The sequence below is a fragment of the Humulus lupulus genome, chromosome 3 (genome assembly GCF_963169125.1).
Source record: "Humulus lupulus chromosome 3, drHumLupu1.1, whole genome shotgun sequence".
Lineage (NCBI taxonomy): Eukaryota > Viridiplantae > Streptophyta > Magnoliopsida > Rosales > Cannabaceae > Humulus > Humulus lupulus.
Genome location: NC_084795.1, coordinates 272,083,402 through 272,100,224, shown reverse-complemented (window position 1 = coordinate 272,100,224; position 16,823 = coordinate 272,083,402). Strand labels below are relative to the sequence as shown.

The window sequence follows — 16,823 nt, the reverse complement described above, 5'->3', positions numbered from 1 at the left end:
TTTTGTTATAATGGAGATTGTGGGTTGTTGAATAGGTTGTAAATGATTGCTTAAATAAATGCAAAGGTTGTTGTATATACTGACATAAAGGGATTGTGGGTTGCTGAATGCTTAATAGTTTCCAAAAAAAAATTGATTTATATGTTGTTTTGGGGGATTATAAGATGCAGGTTGCTGAGTATACTAATTAATAATTGCTTAAAAATGGTGCTTAGAAATTTTAAGTGTTGCTTAGAAGTTTTCATCGTTTTTTGACAAATTGTTTATTATAATTGATGGTAGCGTAAGAGTTGAATGTGTTATTTACATGTGGTTATTTAAAAGGATTTTGAGTAGGATGATTAAGGGTTGCTTTATATGTTAATTTAAAAAAAATTATTTGGAAATTATCAAAGAAAGATAATAAATTATAGAACAATTATAACAAAAAACTAATCAACACAACAACATTAATAAAAGTATCTCTTAAGTACAACCAATAAGCATTTTATCTTGGCAACAATATCTACATTAATAAAAGTTTCAAATTGAGTTAGTGGCTCTGCCTAATCACGACAAAGCATACTCTCGTGCACTCTCATATCCACATTCTTGTTTTCCCATTGCATATGAGTATAGTAAATAAGCAAGCCTAGACCTATGACATTCAACATCAAAATTACATCTTGAAATCTCTTTTCCGACAATGAAATACTCAGCAAAAGAGAACATATATATTGCACTGTCTCTGCACAAGCATAAAAATATAACAAAAGTTATATACTTAAAAAACATATTAAAATATAATATAATATTTAAGATTTCTAAATATTATAAGGAAAGAAAAACTCACATAGGCAACCCAGAAGGAATGTCATCATCCATAACTACTTCAAAAGAACCAGCTTGAGGTCTCCCAACATAAGGCTTTGAACAGAAGTCTATATCAATTCGTTTATAAAATCCAATGATAGACAAATAAGTTGGCAGCAACACACGAAATGGTTCTATAGCTAGCAAGGCAACATGATCCTTACGATCACAGCTCAAAGTATTGTAAACATGAATCAACCTATCTTTGAAAGACAATATAGCAAGAAGCCAATGCTTTTCATTCTTAACTAAAATAGGAAAAAGAACATGATCTACCTGTAGCCAAGATTTGTTGCAACTCAATCCAAAGCCCATCATAACCTCAGCAACAACATGGTTACAATTCATTACCCCATGATCGCGATTCTTCTTTAAAAAAGAATTATAAATGTCTTCAATCCTCTTTTGAAAGGTAGTATCAGTTGTAGTGAACTTCAAAACAGTAGAGTCACGATACATACCTTTCTTCCTCAAATAATAAAAGACTACATCAACATGTTGTAAAGAAAAACAAATTTATAATACATTTTAGCAACCAAATAAAGAGAGTAAACTAAAAAAAAATAGCACCATATAAACAAAAAATAAAAGAAAAACAAAAACACTTACTGATTTTAAAATAGGTTGTCCACTATATTTAAGTGCATGAAACCACATCTTTTTAGTAATAACATCTACCCCAAGTTGCAACCCATGAATGATAAGGTTGTCTTCTTTCGAGTACAATCTCGATCTATTAAAAATCAAATAAATAAGATACGATTAGAAAACATAAAAAAATAACTAAAACAAAGATAACAAGAAACCAAAAAAAAAAATTACTTACTTGTTATTACTTTTCATTCCTTTATCAAGCCATACATAGAATTCTTGAACAGCGACAAGTCAGGAAATTCACCAATTTTGTCATCTAATGGGCAAAGTCCTTTGACAACCTTGATTCCTCCTGTTGATTGAATCACACTACTTTCCCCAGAAGAAGAACAAAAAGTTTGCAAAAAAGGTGACTGCAGGCATGGTGGAAGCTTAATTGTCCTTTTTGGTAGAACAGGAGTAACATATCCCAAGTTACTCTCACTACTACCAACATAAGGGACAATAGTTATGCAAGGAATAGAAGTTACCTATAAAAAACAAATTGAAATCAAAGTAAACATAAGAAGCAAAAGATAAAATTGAATAAAAAGAAGTGTAGTTTGAATAAAATCCCACAAAATGCATCATTGCAGCAACCAAAACAAATATATAAACAACTACAACAACCATAAACAACAACAACATAATTCAACTAATTAAAGCAAAAGACTATAAAAATGGGTAATACACAATAACTTTAAATAAAAAGAATTGACTAAAACTATACCCCAGTTGCCTTCATCGCATCTACAGCTTTATAGGCATTTTGTATAGCCTTATCCAATTCAATGTCTGATAAAGAATCCAAAAAAGAGACTTTTGGATCTTCAGCAACTGCCTCTGCAACCTCAGTTGCAACTCTAGCAACTTTTGGATCTTTAGCAACTTGAAAATCAACAACCTTACTAGCAACTTTTAACGCAGCATCAACAACCTCACCAGCAACATGACTAGCAACTTCATCAACCTGGGCAACTTGAGATGGAACTTGACAAGTACCATGAGAATCATCAACCTACATAATAAACATACAAATAAGCAAGCAAAAACATATCAATGAGTTTTTTTTTTTTGCAAAATAAAATTAACTCAACCTTAGAATCCTCATCCTTGTTTCCTCCATTGTATTTTTCATGATTATCATCTTTCTCTTCTTCTTCATCATCATCATTGTCTTCTCCAACACACTTTGCATTGTCTTCATCATCATCATCATCATCATCATCCACTTTTTCTTCTTCAGCTCATCCTCCTCTTTTTCATCTTCTTCTTTCGAATTATTTTCAACCATTTCATCATCAACAATGTTGGTATTGTCCTCCTCCTCAATATCATGAGAATCCTATTAAAAATACAAATATAGAACAAAAATAAAAAATAAGGAACAAATAATGATAGGATAAAGCACAAAAAGTTCAAAAAATAAACATAAAACAGTACATACCTGTTTTCCTACAAAATGGGAACTAAATAAATTATGAAGATTCAAAAAGCCTTCATGAACATGACTCTTCAATGAAGACAACTCATTAATAACAATCTTGTGGCTCTCTTCTAATTTCTTGTTGCTTGCTTCTAATCTTGTGTTGCTTTCTTCTAATCTCTTGTTGCATGCCTCTAAAGCTCGCAACTGTGCATGCATGCTACTTAGCGAAACATGAGGCATCTCAGGCGTAGGAGATGAACAACCACCAACATCAGAGTGAGGATGAATAGCAGGCAAAGAAGGTGAAGAACCACTAGCAACAGACCGAGGTGGAGTCTCCACAAAGTCATCATCTCCTAATGCAGCAACTCTAGAATTAGTTGATTTACGTCCTTGAGCAACTCTAACATTATCAGGAACATCAATGTCATCCTCAATAGCTTCCTTTTCTTTTGGAAACAAACTCTTTATTTCTGAATTTTTTCTCTCCTTGGAAGTAGGATATATATTCCTCAATTTCAACTGCAATAAAAGTCAAATGTTTTTTTATATATAGATATAAAGAAGAATATAATTAGAAGCATATTATTAAAAATGAAAATACCTCTGCAACATTCAAAGATAACAACTTGTTCACTTCTGCAAATGAAGGTTGAATGTTGCTTGACCATTTGAGAATACGTGGGATAGATCCTTGAGAGAGATGACAATATCTCCCATTCAAGTATGGACAACACTCAAAAAACCATACTTGAAAGGCATATGGAAACCCAAGCAACCTATAGAAAGCCTTGTCTTTTTTCTTGTCATCTTTGTTGCTCTCTTTTTTACTATTTTTTACAACAATCCATTTCTTTAAAGATTCAACGGTAGCCTTGAAAACTTCTTTACCCCAAGGAAATTCAGTAAACTCACCACTATCTATAATATTGAAGTCTTCTTTGGGGACAATATTAGTATCAGAAGAACTAAGCAAGAAATTGTGCAAAAAATGCATCAATGTAATCTTCAAAACATCCTCATCATTTTTCCATTTTTTCCCATCAAAGAATTCTTTAAGAACTTTCTTATTGATCTTCAAATGATCCTTGAAATATGTAGAATAAAGACCATTATCCTTTGAAACATATTTGATTTTATCTGTGGATCCCACACACCGTAATCTGGTGATCAATGCAAACTCCCTCATCCCAAAATGAAGCTTCATGCCATTTACACCAACCCAAATCTCTAGTTTGTTGGGTTGTTGCAACTCTCTTAGCAATAGATTGTGGATAAGTTGATGTTGCATTGTGAACTCTGGCAGAGTTAGGAAATGGCCAAAACATGAATCACCAAAGTCACTAACTTGCTTCGTTGAAAGCTTTTCATGGATAGCTTGAATCTGAGAATATTTGATTGTAGAAGCAAATTTTGAAGAACAGCGATTATCCAGATGAATTAGGAAATTCATACCCTATAAAACATAGCAAAAGAACACACAATATTATATAGAAAAATACAAATATTAATACATTAAGCCACAATCAGCAATCCATAAAAAGCGTGTTAATTAACCATTAAAACTACAAAAGCAACCCAAACAACTTCTTAAGCAAAACACATCAACCTATTAAGCACACAAAGAACAACCAATTAAGCAACCATTGAAACTGTTAATCAACCCATAATATGCATTAACAACATATAAAACTAATAAAGCAACCCTGTAAAATTCAAACGTCATAGAAAAAGCAACACACAACAACTAATTAAGCAACACAAACAACAACCACTTAAGCAACCCTTGAAAGAATACAACAACCCTACCTAGCAACCATTTCTAGCAACAAATAAAGCAACCCTATAAACTTTGAATCAACCCAATAAAAAATATGTAAATAAGTATCTCTCAGTCGCATTAAAGTCAGTTCAGCAACTCCTTTATCTCCATTCACCATTCGCTTTCAGTGTCTTATTATACTAGACTATGAGACTATCTATCAATAAAACTATATATATATGTGTATCAACAACATAAAAACAACATATTTAACAATCCTATAAAATCCTAAGAAATTCATAGACAACATTTAAACAATATAAACACAAATCAATTAATTTAGAAACCATTGAAAATATATAGCAACATAGAAAGCAACCAATAAACAACCAACCTAAGCAACCTAATAATACCTACTTAACAATAAACGCAGAACAGTAAAACATATAAAACTCAAGAATCATTGCTAAAGTGAAAGGAATTGAAAAAATACCTTAGGAGCAGATTCACATGGTTCTTCAATAATTAATTGGCTTTTTTTTGTTCTTTTTGCTTTCCTAGCTTCATGTTTGCAATTATAGAGCCTTTTCTTCATTCTTGCTTCACTAACAGTAGCAACTACAAATTTCATATTTGATTTAGAAGTTGGAATATTTGTTTGGGATGCAGGAGATGCGGACAAAAACCGTGTATGAACCATGACTCCTAAAAGTAGCAACAACCTGAGAAAAACAGATACATTAACCAAAAATGGATTAAAATACATCAACATTTGAACTATTAAGTCTATCTAACATTGAGCGCAAGTTAAGTAAGCATTAAAAAAATGGCTGGTTATCAATTGGTATCTTATTATAAGCGGTATTGACAAACATCCAAGGGTTTTGTAGCATATCTTAATGAAGAAAAATATCTACACTACAGCCGTTACAAATGTTTATATAATAGAGGGACAAAGAGAAGATCTTCAAAGGGATCTGAAGTAGGCTGAGTTTTAGTCAAATCTATTTGAGCTAGAGATAAATAAGCAAGACTAAAAGTGCAGGCCACGAAGAAAGATAAAAGTTGACAACATAATTATATTCACATGAACTACTTGGCCTTTCTGGTAACAGAGAGCTCAGATAGTAAAGTCCCTAAATAAATATGAAAATTCATTCAAAATTCAAACTCCTCACACAACTTTCACTTGCAGTGATTAAAATATTACTCAAAGTCCCTATTCCAATTTGTACGAGTCTACTACAAATCATATACATAATGCTCAACAAAATTTCTTAACCAATTTGTACGAGTTAGCACCCAAATTCAATCAAACTCATTTCCAAAACTAAAGAGAAAATGTGATTTTGAGAAAGAAAAAAAAATCAGAAATCAAACTCAAATACACAGCTAGCAATCTTTATCTTAGGAAACAAACAGAAAAATATAAGTGCAGTGGGTTACCTGGCCAAGCGATTTTCTTCAGAAGTAGCCTTTAGAGTTGAGAGCAATTTCTTGATCTGGAGCAGCTTTGGAGCTTGGATTTGGACCAAAACCAGTTGGTGATAGTTATGGTTCGGAGCTTTGATATGGACCGAATCCAATAGAGTTTTGCCGACAAAATGAGCTGCAATCACCGTGTGATTTTGGCAAGAAAAAGAATGGATCTGCAGATAAGTGGAATGGATCTGCAGATAAGTGGAAGCAAGGGTTTAGAAATTTGGGTTTGGTTATGCATGCAGAGAAGAGAAGAGGAGAACGAAGAAGAGTATTCTGAAGTTGTTTTGAAATCGTAAAAATGAAATAAAAATAAAGTATTAACATAAATGTTAAAAAGAACAAATATAAAAATGGGAATAAAAGACAAATACCGTATAAATGAAAAGAAAAAAAAAGAGGGTAAAATAACGTATATGCGGTGATTTCCCTAAAAATAACCTCTGTTTTATTATAAAATAAATTTAGTCCTAATTTGAGCCACTTACAAATAAAAATAACGTTTAAATTGTAATTGGTTACAAATTTTTTAAGTTCCGTTTTAAATAAATATACATTTATACATTAATAATACAAGATTAACTATATATAATGATGTGGTAATAAGTCTAAAGAGTAAATCAATCTGTCAAACAACATAAATATTTTTTTGAATAATAATTATTAAGAAGTTCTTATTATAATTGTTGTTAAAGTTAATACTTCTGGCTGGTGATTTTTTTGTACATAATATCTTTATTAGATATAACCTCTCAGTTAGAGTATGATTAGTTTAATTCCAAAATTATTCGGTTTTAGTGTACTAACATTTTACAAATCTCCATGAAACATTTTTAATTTTATTTTTTATCTTAAAATTCTTATAAAATAATTTAATTTTAAAAAACTATGTGAAGTCATATAATTATATATAAAAAAACTAAAAGGAAAAGAAAAAGAATTCTTATAAATTCCTTAAAGAAATCAAGTTCGTGTACCTTAAAATAAAGCAATTAATTGTCCATAAAGTTGGACAAAAATTGATTGTCTTACCTAATGTTAATTTTTCAAAACTAAGTAATGTGGTATACTCATGAACCATTAAAAAATAAATATAATCATTAATTTTAAATTTGGTGTTGAAGTAACATTAATGAAGCTAACCATTAAAAAATACAGCTGTCGTGTGAATAAATATAATCTCATAAATAGTCAATTTAATTTAGTTTTTAAATAGCTAAAGTTTTTGAAATCTAAAAAAAAAAACTAAAGTTTGAATCAAGTAAGGACTCATATGGTTCAATCCGTTTTGTTGGGGATCCGAAACTATTGGATGAGTATATTTCTGTTGCCTCGGAGTGTGATTAGAGATATTGATCGGATGTGCAGGAATTTCTTGTGGGGTGAGAAGGGATCTCGAAGCAAACTCCATCTTGCTTCTTGGGAATTTGTTTGTCGTCCGAAGGCTTATGGAGGCCTGGGATTCCGAGAAGGGCCAGCTTGGAATAAGATCTTGCTTGCAAAATTTATCTGGGCTATTTCGTCTAAATAGGACCAATTGTGGGTGAAATGGGTGAACAACATTTATTTAAAAGGATCGCAAATCTGGGATTATATTTTGAAGCAAGATGATAGCTGGTATTGGAGGAAGCTGATTAAACTTTGTATTTCTGTGTTTGGGCCAATTTTGGCAGCTGCTGAAGTGCATGGTTGTAACATCCCAAATTTCCTAATATGGCTTAGTGCCTGGATTAGGGGGCCAGGAGGCAATAATTGAGTTATTAGGTGAATTATGTTATAATATAACTATGTTTGCATGTTAGAGAAATCAAATATGTGATTAAGACCGCATTATTATGTAGATATATTTGGGTTACTCGACGAGAGGCGATCCCGATGAGCAAGTTAGCGGAAAAGTCACAACGGGGTCTTAATACCCGGCTCGGGGTGAGATTGGGGGTATTTTAGTAATTTAGTACATTATCGGGAACTAGTGGGTAATGGGAGATTTAATGGTTACTATTTTGTGAAAGTTGGGGATTTAGAGAACACTTGAGGATTTACCGGAAGTGGCAATTGACGGAATTGCCCTTGAGGTCACTAGAGGACTTAAATTAGTGGTAAGGGCAATTTGGACTTTTTGGTAAAAAGGGATATATGACTTAGGCAGCTGGAATCTAGACTTATTCAGAAAGAAAACAAAGAAGGAAAACTCTCTCTCTCCCTCTCTTTCCCGTAGCTCTCTCTCTCTCTTTCTCTCTTTGGAAAATTGGGGGATTTTGGATAATTGAAGGAGCAAAACATAGGAAGTTGGGGATTTGGGTGTTCAAGACTAAACTAGGAGTAGCTTGGGAGCATAAGACAGCCATTTGAGGTAAGAATTACTCTGAACTTTAAGATTAAATTCAGTTAATTGAAGCTTTTCTAGAACTTTAGGCTTGGGTTTCAATCTTAGGGATTTTGATGAGTTGTACTGTGATAATTAGTTGGGTTTGATTGGTGAGAATGGGTTTATAGCTTGTGGGAATTAAATTGGAGGAGTGGAATGAAATTGGATGAGTATAGGTTGGGTTCGGTTGAAGAAAAAACCCAGAAATTTCTGGGTTCGTGGGGCTGAGCCGCAGCCTGCGAAGGAGAATTCGAGCCATCAGGGCTCGGGTGTGAGGGGTCGCGGCCCTTAAGGGGAAAATTGGCTTAAATGGGATTTTTAGATTGGGAACCTAACCATTTGGGCTCGAGATCGATTCTACTTCCTTGTTAAGTGGAATTCGATGTCCCGGAGGCTAAGAATTGGTCTGGAAGCTTTTATTTACCTGTTGTTGATGGAACTTCCTTATTACGGTTATGACTAGAATTTGGCTAAGGGCTTGAATCGAGGATCGTACTCAGAGGATCGTCGCTAATAACTTGCATACAGGCCAAAGGTAAGAAAACTGCACCTGTTATGTGAATGCATGATTAGAGCTTTGTCAAGGGATGAACATGATTATAATTATGTTTGTGAATATCATATTAGGTACATTGTAATGTACATAGTTATGATTATGCTTATGACTGCTATGTGAATGTATTATAATGCATTGTGATTGTTGACAAGTATACTATGTGAAACATGTGACTGTTTGTTATGATTCGGAAGCTTAGTTTATAAACTAGAGTATCATTAGGGTGTTAAGTGGGGATCAACTTATTAGTTGAGAATATGATGGAATCTGGGAAACTCACCTTATAAGTTGAGTATTCCAAGGCTTCAACTTATAAGTTGGAGGCACGTGGTGGCTTGACTTATAAGTCAATGACTTAAGGAACTTAGTTTATAAGCTAAGACTGGCATAACGCACGTGGAGTGCAGGCCACCATGGCTGGGCCACCCTGGGAGTGCGACATGCACTTGACTAGCTCGGATGCCAACAACTTGAAAGAAAGTGCGACATGCACTTGTGTGACTCTATGGTCTCCAGTTTGGTTTAATGAATGCATCAGTCTCAGTTATTACTGTTTGATAATTGTTTTATGCTGTAAGTTGTTGAATATGTTTTCTTGCTGAGTCTTTTGGCTCACAGGTGCTTTGTGGTGCAGGTAAAGGTAAAGAGAAGCTCAACCAGCCATGAGTCGGAGGGCATTAGCAGTGGTATGTACATATGCAGTCCGCTCGACCACCACGGTCGAGATGCTCAGAGGGACTGTAACGACCCGGATTTTCAAGACTCGATAATGCGGAAATATAAATGTTTTCATTTAACAAAATGTCTCAAAAACCCATAGAAAAAAAACTTTTTAAAAAGTCGTATGGCCATACTTAACATTTAGTAACAAACATGTTTTACAAAGATTAGAGTGAGCCTAGTTTAGGAAAATTACACAACATTTCCAAAAATAAAAAGGCTTCCCAAAAGGTCGGTCCACATGTACATTTGCAAGGAAGACTCCAGCACTCACTGCTCTGTCTTGCCCTTGCTCTTACCTACAACATGAAACAACTAGGTAAGCGAAAACGCTTAGTAAGATCAACTTTCAAACAAAGCATGTAGAGAATTAGGGTTCCGGACCCTACACAATCAATTTCAAGAACGCTAAAGCGTCCTGGCAAACTTATGGTCATGCCTGATAACCAATGATAAATTAATTCGTAACTAGATAAAAAATCCTGCACTCAGAAAAATCCCAGAACAAGCAGATATATTATATCACAACTATATCTTATCAACAATTATATCCCTGCACTCAGAAAATCCCAGAGCAAGCAGATATATTATATCACAACTATATCTTATCAACAATTATATCCCTGCACTCAGAAAATCCCAGAGCAAGCAGATATATTATATCACCACATAATTCGAGACCAACGCTCGACAATTTCCAACAATTCATGCGTAACGCGCCCTCCAACATAATTGCTAATCTGTAAAAGAGAACTGAGTCCCCACACTAAGATCTAGCCAATAAATATTCTCATCAAGGGTAACTATCGTGTTACCTAGGGCATCGCTACATATTCAAGAGTGTAATCCAATTTACACGATTTTTTGGAGACTTCTATGTTAATCAGTGGTGCTGGTGAGCAGCTGCCCCTAGGGTGTTCAACCTCACTCAATCTTGGCAACCCCTAGTATCTCTAGGCACTCTCACGGAATGGCCAATATTCACGGCTGCTATCCGGGAATAACTTATCAGAGCACTTGCTCGGATTCTAACCGTCCAATGATTAAGTAAGCATGAGGGCCCCTAGGTCCCATTTATCTTGGCGCCCCTAGGTTTAACCAGCTTATCCTCATCTCATGGCCACTCGTCTCGGTAATGAACCGAACATAAATAAAATCAAGCAGTGTGACGGGGATCAACCGTCTAGGATATGACGGACTTCTACCGTTTATATTTTCTAAATCAGCACTCACTAGACTAACGTCTCTAAGCAACTCTCCATGACAGCCTATATATATGCATGTATCCCTATACTAACATACAAGACAATAATCATTTCATGTTGCAGCCATACAATATAAGTTGACTTACTTGGAGTCCTTAGCGCTCAGCAGGTTTTCACCCTCCAATGTTCAGTCCAGTTACGCTTAGCCAATACTGTAGTTATCCATACAGTATACTCGGATTAATTATGGCACTAATAATTCATTATTATTATTTTGGGCAGTTTGGTCATTTTAATAAAAGTCATTTGTAAGGATTTACAATCCTTATTTGGTTTTAAACCTATTAAGGAAAGTTATACAAAATATTCGAGACTAAACCCTAAGTCTCGGGGAGACCTATCCTAAGGTCTCGATACCTAGGCTCGGGTATCACAATGGTATTTCCCACAATCCGCTAAAAATCTTATTCTTTCAAGGTATCGCTATTAACCCGTACTTTCGACTAGTCGGTTAAAATATGTAAGATTTTAGCCGGTATTATATCCAGAAAATACAAATAAATTCCTTAATTATTTTTAAAGAAAATAAACTCTTTAAATTTTCCTTTTATTTTTCTTAAGGTTTTAATATCTAAAAACCGTTTTAAGAAAATTGCCTAATTTGTCTTAATTAGGAAAACCGCTATAAATTTCTCATCTTGACTAATTAATTTTCCAAAAGCAATTAATCAATTTTACTTACTAGGAAAATAATTTATTTAATTATTTTCTCAAAATATAGGGTTTTAAACCCTCTTTTAATTTATTAACTATTAATAAATTAAATCTCTTATTTTTAGAAAGAATAAAAACTCTTTAATAAAAATAATTCATTTAAACTCAAAGGGATAATTTTAGTGAAAATATGATTTCAAGACTTACCAATTTATATCTTGAAATAAGCAAAATTTTACTTTTTTACCTTATGTTCCAAAATCTCATTTTTACACTAAGTGTGAAAAACCTAATTTTCACATTTTTAACTACATACTTCGTTAGTTCATAACTTGAAATTTACTTACCCAATTGTTACCAAAATTTCCCAATTCCATTTTTGTTATGCCATTTAGGCCTTTGTAAAATCTTAGGTCAAAATGAGCATTTTTGATTAGTGAAATCATTTTCCAACAATGAGGTAAAAATGACCTTATTTTCAAGTCCTTATTTTTTCCAAACTTTGACAGTTAATAACTTTCAAACCGTTCAATATTTTCTTACCAAATTTTACAGTGGACTAATAGGTTATGCCAGAAATATGTCCACAAAATTTTAGAAAAAACTGGGTTCATTTGCCCTATACAGTAGCTGTCCAAACTTGGTTCCGAAAATAAGAATACGAAAAAACAGTTTTTTACCTAAACTTTGAAATAGCATAACTTACTCATTTCTAAACATTTTTTAGTGTTTCAAAAGCTCAATTTTATGTACTCAATCTCAACAACATCACAGTACAATTTAATTTTACAAAACCAATATACAGTGGCTGCTTGACCCCTTGGAAGTCACAGCTCAAAACATGTTTTGTTTTAGGGTATCCTACAAAACCCTTGGGGGTTTTGGTTCCCATTTTCAAAAATCAATACACATGCATCATAAAAATTATTAAACAACTACCATGACCTTATTACATCATCAACAAGAAACTCTAAGCATTAGATATACAAAATAATGCTTAAAACTAAAACCCTACAACCAAAATCATCAAAAGTAAACTTTTTACCTCTTTGGTGTTCTTGCTTAAGGTTTGGACCTTCCTATAAGCTTTGACTCCTTCAAAACCTTTCAAAAACCCTAACCAACTTCCTCCAACAACATAGGTAATTAGCTATTTGAAACTCTATGATTAAAACTTGACAAAAGTCTAGATTAATGAAACTTTACCTTAGGGAAAACCCTTCCTAGACCAAGACTTAGCTTCCAAGTTTCTTTGGTGTTCTTGGGGTTGAAAATGGAGAAAACACTTGAGAGAGTCTTCAAAAATCAGATGAGAGTGAATGAGGGAGGGAGAGTGGTCGGATTTGGGGGTTAGAATGGCTCACACAACTCTTCAAAATATCACAAAACACTTGAGTGCTTTTCTACCCACTTGCCCACTTGACTTCTTAATTAAATGGGATTTGAATTTTATAAAATTGGGTTCACACCACTCTAAAATAGCACATGGCCAGCCACCATTTTCCATATATGTGACCATTAATTTTTATTTTTATTTTTTTTATTTTTTTTTTATATAGGTTAATAAAGGTTTATAAGAAGAAAAGTCCAAATTGACTTTTGACACCTTTTTTCACTCTTATTAAGTTTTAATCACCAAACTTAACATTAATTAATTAAATTAAATGTCTCTCACATTTAATTTAATTAATCACATAATAAAATTTAACCTATGGTCCATTCATGGAATAAAATTCCCCATTTCGGTAAAATTAGGCATTTAACACAAAATGCCCTAAAATTTCCATTTTCTTTTAGGTTTATTATTTTTGACCAAACTTTAACTTTTATGAATGTATTTTATGCCCAAAATATAATTTCCATGATTTTTCATTTTATTTTCCAAGATTTTTACCCGATCAGGGTTTTTGTGTCGGTCCAGGACCGAAAGTCTTATCCTGACTTTTAAAATCACAATATTCATATTTTGGCTAGCAATAACTCATGGAATACTTCCAAAAAAAATATAATATTATTTAAAATAATATTCTTAACCCGGGGGAGAAATCCCGACCCGAGTCGTTTAAAGGTACCCGAAAACGAAGGACGTTACAGGGACTAGGGTCAAACCCAGCTTTTGCCGCCTAGGTCGGCTTATTGTGTAAACTGAGTATTGTAATTAACTTTTAGACTGACGCTTTTGGGATCCCATGTAAAGAACATGTATTTTTAACGTAATGGAAATGTTTATGAGTTGACCAAATTTTTAATACCTAAACCTTTAGTGGCTTAATCACATGTTTAGTCCAAATGACTTGTTTAGCAAGTCCAGCACTGGTTTTAATCACACTTGGTGATGGACTCTAATTAGCAGGGCGTTACAATGGTCATCTTCGGTTGGCAAGCTTTATAATCATTTTCTCTCTAGTGAGAAGGTTGATTATGTGAGTTCGGTTTGGTGTAAACTATCAGTTCCTAAGCATTGATTTATTTTGTAGCAAGCTGTCAACAATCATTTGCTCACTAGAGATTTACTCCATTACTCTCATGTGAATATTTCTTCTCTGATCTGCCCAGTTTGTGTTCAGGTTAATGAGACTCATTCCCACCTATTTTTTTAGTGTATTTTCTCTGAGAAGGTCATGCAGGCAATCTCTAGTTGGCTGGGAGAGGCGTTTTGGCCTGGTAAATTTTCATATTGGCGTGTGTGGTTGGCTGGTTGCAGTCGTGATTGGTTGCTCCAAGTGGTGGCTGCGGCTCTTGCTGCTTCCATTTATTTTATCTAGTTAAATATGAACAAGTGTTGCTTTGTGTTGGCCAGATTTTGGTCAACTGACACGGAGTCAGAATATGCTTGATACGAATGAATGTGTAGAGAGGAACGTAATGACAAAAAGTAATAACAACACGATATTTTTATAGTGGTTCGGCCCCAGGATCTGGTAATAACCTACGTCCACTTAGACTATTATTAATATAGAATCAAAGGAGTGATCAAAGAACAAGGGTTCAATGAGTTTCACTAACCTCTCAAGAACAATATAATATCACTGGGAGAATTACTATAGTCTCAAATAATTCAAAAGCCAAAAAAGTCCCTTCCTTGAGCTGTCTTTTGCTATTTATAGGCTCAAGGGGGATTACAAAAGATTGTTACAGATATTCTTTCCTGAATTATCGAATACTCAGGAGATTGTGTGAGTTAAATTCGGGATTTACAAAGATCTTCACAGTAATGTTGTTTTGTATGCGGAACTATCGACGAGACTGGTCGCAGGTAAGACTGGGCTGCTTACTGCTTCTAATGCGTCTTCTGGTCGACACTCTAGCAGAGCCTTTCCAGGTGTCAGCCACGTGTCCAGGGATCACTTACCACGTCATCAATGCTAATTTTTTGGATAACACTTTGATAATAGCTGTTATTCTGTTTCCAAAATAGATAGCTTGATTCGATTTTCTGTCAAAGCCACAGTGCTTAACTTTAATTCTAGGAAGTTGTCTTCTAGAGAGAGAGACAAATGTTAGAGTTTGTTATTAGTTTGTAATTTGTTTGGGGGAGTTCTTTGCTCCGGCCTTTGGTTGTACCTTGTTGGTTTGATCAATAAATTTTCCCTTCTTGATAAAAAAAAGGATAATTTTTTTTTGTTTATACATTTTTAGACCATGTGTTTTGACAAATTCTTTTTTAGACTCTATATTTTGTAAAATAGTTCAAATAGACCCTTAAACTCAATTTTGATGAAGAAAAAATTGAATATAACAAGTTGTTAGGCAAAATGATTTTGTTTTGTTTTAAAGTGTTAGTTTGGTGAATTATTGGTAATTTTAGCTCATAAAACTTTGACCAAAATTTAGTTAATGATTTTATTTGAACCATTTTACAAAACAAATGGTCTAAAAAATTATTTGTCAAAACACAGGGTCCAAACAGGTAATTAGACAAAACATAAGGTCCAAAAAGGTATAAACTTTTTTTTTAAAAAAAAAAATCCCTCCCCCCCTAAAAAAAAATCACTAATAGTAATAAACATTTTAAAAATGTAAAAAAAAAAAATTGGGTATAAAAGTGCAATAGCTTAAGAACATTGAGTATAATTACCACTAAAAAATACAACTGGGTATAAAAATATAACATTTTAAAAATATTAAGTATTTTAACTACAATTTACCATTTTTAATAACATCCAATAAAAGGTTATAACAATGAATTTCTATTTCTAGAATTTTAATTTTAGAGTTAGAACTAAATTTCTAAATATAAAAATTAAATTAAATTAATTAATATTTTATAATTATAACCTGGGTAATAAATAAATAATTAAAATTATCATTAGCTTATCTCTAAATTATTTTATTTTGACACTTAAATCCTAATTTAAAGTTTTTAATGTTTAACGAGATGATTCATTTTTGCATGTGTTAGTGTATGTGCCTTTCATTTTATATTTTTACAGAAATAAAATATCTAAAATAAATACTATGTAATCATGTCAGGAAGAGATTATTGGTCATTATTTAATATTCTTTAATTTTTTTAGTGAAGTAGAATTAATCAGAATCATTCAATAACCATGAAATATTCGCTCATATATATGAAAACTAGAAAATATAATCTCTCTTCGTGCAGTCTTTTATAATTATTCAAAAGTATACATATTTTAAAATATTTGTTAGGAGATTGTAGGATATAGATTCATTTTCACCATACTCGTACAACATGTTTTTATAGACACGTGAGGGCGTCTTGACCATCATTTTTTCACAATAGTGTTCATTGTATATAAAATATATTGCAGGTTTTCGAAAAATTCTGAATAATTAAAGTGTCGAAAATAAAGTTAAAAAAACTTGTTGTACATATGCTTTTATTTATTATTATTATTATCATTATTATACGCTTTGCGTGTGTTGACCCAAGATTTAGCCAACTGACACGGAGTCAAAATGTGATTGATATGAATGAATGTATAGAGAAGAACGTATGGCAAAAACAGTAAATCACACAAGAATTTTTATAGTGGTTCGGCCCCAGGATCTGGTAATGACCTACATCCATTTAGACTAATATTGATATAAGAATCAGAAGAGTGATCAAAGAACTAGGGTTCAATGAGTTTCACCAACCT

At 32.9% G+C, this 16,823-nt stretch overlaps 1 long non-coding RNA gene across 1 annotated transcript; it reads right to left on the bottom strand.

The window, feature by feature from the left end:
* Positions 1-10,123: 10,123 nt before the first annotated feature.
* Positions 10,124-13,323, bottom strand: LOC133821656 (uncharacterized). Its single transcript, XR_009887730.1, has 3 exons — positions 12,925-13,323; positions 12,764-12,842; positions 10,124-11,216 (listed from the first exon to the last, which is right to left on the bottom strand). It is a non-coding gene; the product is annotated as an uncharacterized LOC133821656 (long non-coding RNA).
* Positions 13,324-16,823: the final 3,500 nt, after the last annotated feature.